The following is a 6,000-nucleotide window of genomic DNA, read 5'->3' on the forward strand; positions in this document are numbered from 1 at the left end:
ATAAACCTTGCCATGTACTTCACTTTGTGTATAAAGGTTGCCAATTGCTTTGTACTCGTAGGTGATGGAAGACGAATAATAGACTTAACCTTGTCTGGATCAGCCTCAATGCCATTTTCTGACACCATGTGGCCCAATAACTTCACCCTTGTCTGTGCTTGATGACATTTCTTTGGATTTAGTTGTCCTCCACATTCATCATATCGAGCCAATACCATCTACAACTTCTCATGGTGTTCAACCCTACTGCTATAAACACAGAAGTCATCCATAAAAGCTTTAACACAACTACCAATGAATGGTTTCAACACCCAATTTGCTCTCTCTTGATAGAAAGATGGTCCATTTGACAACCCAAACGGCAATACTGTATAGCAATAGCAGCCCCATGGCGTAATAAAAGTTGTCTTTGTGCGGTCTTTAAGAGAAATCTTCAATTGAAAATAGCCTGCAAAACCATCACACACATTGTACCTCTCATAACCTGCCACTGAATCTAAGATCTAATCCATGAATGGAAGAGGATATGGGTTCTTCTTAGTGGCTGCATTTAAGGGATTAAAATCTACACAAATCCTCCACTTCCCATCCTTCTTTGGACTGACTACTACTGCACTCACCCATTCTGTGGTCTCTACTGGAACTATGGACCCTGCCTTCAATAACTTGTCCACCTCTACCCACAAGGCTTACATTTGCTCTTGACCCATCCTTCTTAGCCTTTGCCGTACTGGCTTAGCACCTTCTTTCAGCTCTATATGCATCTCTTCACCTTTGAACCCTCTGATCTCTTCATATGAAGTAATGAACAAATCAGGAAAACTACCCAGCATGTGAGAATATATCTCCTTCTCCATAGCTGAGAGGTCTCCACTGATCATTTGTGTCATCAATTCCTGCTTCTTTGACAACTCAACCTTGGTTTGCATCAGCCCTTCAATCACTTCATAAGGCCCTTCACTTTCATCTTCAACCTCATTCACAAATGCAACTAAACCAAACTCCTGGATTTCTTTGTCCATCAAAAGAAATGCAACATCAGCATCCTCATCACTGCTGGTAGTGCTATCACTATCCTCATCTGTCACCGTGGAAGAGTCTTCATCACTAGATTCATCCTCATCTTCATAAAGCTCCTCTAATTGTTTCCTTGTGTCCATATTATAAATCTTCTTGGTACCTGTCTTTCCATAGAGGCTAATCGTACCATGTCGCCAATCTTGAACAGCTCCGACTGCACGTAACCATGGTCTGCCCAGTATAATAGGATATGCTCCCAACCCTGCTGGCATCACATGAAAATCAACCACTGCCTTTGCATCATATGCCTCCACTTCTAAGCTCTTTACAACACCCAAGCATTTTACTTTTTGATGGTTTGCCAATCTAATCCGGAAACTGACACCCCAGCCACTGTGAGACCCATCTTCTCAACGCATGAGTGTGTTATGACGCATATTTGGGCTCCGCCATCCACATAACCTTGTCCCAAATTTTTCCTTTTATGCCACACATCTACTATTGGACAAATGTCTGGTAGCTCATCCATTGCCAACACCTTTATTGAACCTCTCTCTGGCTCTTTCTCCATTGGGTTAACCATCCTCTTCCACTGTCACTTTAGCTTAGGAACCATCTCTATAAGCTGCCCAAAAGTAACATCTGCCTTCCTGCTCGTCAGATCCTCCTTCAAGTCATAGCTTGATTTCCCATCCCCTAGTGGAAAATCTGAAACATTAAACTTTCGATGAGCTCTCCTTTTCCTTTTGGCCTTGACATCCTCGCCTTCATGGCTCTTTCCTTTCTTCTTACTAGGACCTAGGGTACTTCTTCCTTCCTTATCCTCTGTGGTCCTCTTCCCAATAGGCATCACTAATGTATCCTCTAGCTTTGATGCCTTCTCCAAGGTGACTACACTTAGCACTTTTGTCTTTCCCTTTTCCTCCTAGGTCAGTCCACTGGTTCCTTCGTCTCCCTTAATTTCGATGCCATAATCATTTGACCTAGTTATCACTTGTCTTGGCAATGGATACATGTCTCCCCCCATCCTTGGTGGCTTATCACATTGTGGGCTGATGTGACCCAACTCTCCACAATTGTAACATGTGGGCGTCTGCCTCCAAAACCTACCATTGCTTTGTCCAACCCCATTCCTAGGCCTTTCTTCACTTCCTGGCTGATTTGCAAACCTCCCTCAACCTGGATTATTTCCCACTTGACCTAGCATGTTTAGGCTGATATTCTTCATCAAATCTACCACTTGCCTCATGTCTTGCCTTAGCCCATCATCTTGCACCGATGTAGTGACCACTGCTGGCATAACGTGAGTACTAACAGGAACCACTGGTTCATGATGAACCCCTGACATGCGAACTTGTAAAGAGTCCATAGGCTGAAATTCAAACCTCGTGGGCAAAGACTCCACCCCTAACTGGCTCATTTTCCTCAACTTCCACTCTTTGTTCCTTGCTACCTCTAGTGCATCTTCATATGTCCTAGGCTTCTTTAGCTCCACTCTCCAACGTATATTCTCCCAAAGACCAGCCAAGAACCTGTCCTTCTTCATCATGTCAGGCGAGGGTACCTGTGGTGCTAAGGCCTTGCACATCCGCTCCCATGCCAATGAGAACTTATGTATGTACGCATCTACTGGCTCACCTTCCTTTTGCACCAAACCTTGTACTTCTTGCCACACTTTGTCAGGATCTTCTATCTTCACAAACTCCACTTCCAATTCATGCCTTCGATTTTCCCAACTCAATCTTACAGGTGGATCCGCTGCACGCAACTCCTCTTCAAATGCTTTGGACCAGACTCGTGCATCACTCTTCAAACAAATTTGGAGAAGACGTAACATCTGCGCAGGGTCATGAATCTGGTTGCTAATGCAGGCAACCTCCATTTTTTCCAAAAAATCTTCCACATCTTCATCACTTCTTCCATGAAACTCCGGATAAGAGAAAGCTATGGCTACCGAAGTTACAATGCTTTGAGAACCCCTTTGAACACACGTGCAAGAACCCAAAACTTTTGACTACCCAATCCCCAAAAACTTCAATGGAGCTCAACTTTAGATAAGGACAAACACATGCACATCAAATGAGTTTTCATAGTTGATCATCGGAATTACAACAGGCAAAGGACATTCCAAGATCTCTCGTAATCTTCTTGGCCCGAACATAAAGACTATGCGCTGCTCGAAAAAAATCTTCCTGGACACATGAACATTTATCTGGATTCTTTGAGTTAAATGAAATGGAGTGAATTGAGGGCCATTTTGATCATCCATTAAAGCCAACCATGAAGCTCCCAAGAAGGCACACTTGACTTAACCTCTGATTTTGCCAAAATTTCAGCAGCATAACAGCATAAATGGCTCAAAAGACCAAAAAACCAGCCATCATAACTTCGAAAAATTTTGGCAGAGTTTCCCCAAAAATAGAGCAGTAGGAACCCAAAATATAGACTGTATATGTATGCATAAACTGTCCACAATAGAACCCGAGCATCAAGTTGGACTCACTAGTACATAGCCTATGGTGAGGTCACAAAAAGGGTGCTCCAGCTACCTGTATCACCGAAAGGATCTCCACATTTGAGAATCCCCAAGCTCAATAAAAACCTCACGCTATCGACCCTCACACGAAGGCTAATGCAAATCGCGTATAGTCAAGTCTCAGAAATGACTATCTTCCAAACCAAGTCCCATAAATGGCTGGGACTACCAAATACAACCAAGTATGGCTCCACAAATGCGTACCATGGCAGTTTCCACAAGTAACGTACAATCCAACAGACAATGCGCTCAAACAGGCGCCTAGTGATGCATACCCAAAACAACTGCAAGTGACACCAATGTTAGTATATCATTGTACTCCAGCTACCTGTACCTGTGTGAATTACCTGTACCTGTACCTATCTCTGTAACCTGTAACCTGTAATCTACAACCTGTAATCCCGAATCTCGAAGCTTGAAGCTCGAAGCAGAAGGTACTCGAAGAAGATCCTCCGTGGGGGCACCAAAAGAATGTGGGCGGGATGGAAACACACAGAACGCCTCTCTAACGACCCAACACACACTCTTGGAAGGATATACACACACACTATGGGGCACCACTCGGCTTACACAACACACCTGGCCGAGACAGGTAACACACCTCTGGAGTGAGAGGAGAGAGTTTATCCACTTGCCCACTCCACACAGACACACACACACCCCCCCCCAAAAAAAACTCAGCTCAAAAGATGATAAATTCTGATAATTAGATACAAATGAGCTTGGGCCAACACCAATGGGGCAAACAACTCACACAATATGGGTAAAATATGTCAGATACAATCACAAATTGGAGAAGAAGCTTCATTCATAGGAGAAACTTACACAGCCAAAATAGCAGAAAAACAATGAGGAATTTGGAAAAATGGACAGCGCCATTGCGTCCGGAACGGCCCAAAACCCCAGTCTCCAATGTCAAAGTGCTCAAATCCGACTTCGGATGAGCAGTTTACGGCCAAAACAGGCTCCAAAATCCGTATAAAGTACGAAAGGCCTTTCTAAATGGGACCTATCAGCTGGTAAGAGCAAATGGAATGCTTCTTAGGAACAAGGTGAATGGTGTGCGGCTCAAACTATATTTCGAGAGGAATCTAGTGCCTGAAGTGCAGCAAATTATAGTCAAGGGGGGTGGGCAAGCATGCAGTGTGTGAAAGGAAGGAGATGAAGTGTTTGTACATAGCGTGAACATACAGTTATGGTTTTGCAAGCTCTTTGTATCATCAGTTTGGTATGCCAGTTTTAAGGTTGTGTACATATGCTTTTAGTCGAACATAATTTTTTTACAAGGGGGCTGGCCAATGATGGTACAACCAAAGTTGGTCGAAGCAGGGAGATGGTCTATGCCAGGCAAAGGGTGCAATCGAGTGCAGTGCAGAAGCCTAGGGCAGAAGCCTAGGGCAGGAGCCAAGGCCCTTAGCAGCCAAAGGATAGCGGGAATGTATGCTTAAAGCGTCTTTTTAGGCCAAAGGTGCTGCGGGATGGTTCAAATGGGATGGAAAATCCTAGAATGTAGTGCTCAGTGTGCTCTAGAAGCCGGTCCAGACGGCTCGTCAAACGGAGCCCCGGTGCTCAAGATATTGCAGTTTAAAGGAAGAGTGTGTAGCAGATCCCCGACGGACAAGGCAATTGAGAATAGGTGGCCCGGGTTGATGTCAGTACATACATGTGTAGTGCTTGAGTTGTGGAGCATGCATGTCTTCTCGGATCGCAAATCAGAGCTCTAGATAGCAAGTTAAGGTCAGTTGAAGATTTTTCGGGGGCCGGGTCTGAGCCCATTTGACCGCACTGAAAGATGTGCCATCTAGCATCTTTTGAGCCTTGCCAAAGTTCTCAGCGATAGTATGTACCATGTTAAGTTAGCACGAATTGACGGCGCGTCAATCGGATGCTTGCTCGGCCAGATACAGGAAGATGAAGTTGGAAGCCTTGGACAGTGAAAGGTTGGTAGATGATTTTTTCCGGTTTTTGTAGTAAAATATGGTAGGCACTGCAGGTTAGGGTAAGCAAGTGTTTATTTGAAGGATTTTTTTTGCCTATTCAAAGGCCTTAAAAGGCCGAAGCTTTGAGGGGCTGCCACATGGCATTGCGGTGGTCCCACATGCGTTGAGAGAGGCCGAAGCCGCGAGGTATAAATGCCATGAGTGGGCGCCCATATAGCGTATCGAAGAGGAGTAGGAGCTCCGTCGCTACGGCGGGCCCTGTCAAGCGCTGCTGTGGTGGCGTCGGCAGGGCGCGAGGCGGCCAATGGGCGCGCCAGTGGAGGTTTTGGCCAGGCGGGGCGGCGCGGTATCACGTGCCCGCGTGTGAGAGGGCATTGGTTAATGATGACGTGGCAAACCCGATAAGGGGCAGTTCCGGCCGCCCACTTGGGCTCTCCATCCTTTTAAAGCAACAAGAGGAGGGCAATAGCGACCTCGCTATTGCCCCTCCCTTGCATGACAGAG

Source organism: Adiantum capillus-veneris, chromosome 11, assembly GCF_014529385.1.
Source record: "Adiantum capillus-veneris isolate H3 chromosome 11, ASM1452938v2, whole genome shotgun sequence".
NCBI lineage: Eukaryota > Viridiplantae > Streptophyta > Polypodiopsida > Polypodiales > Pteridaceae > Adiantum > Adiantum capillus-veneris.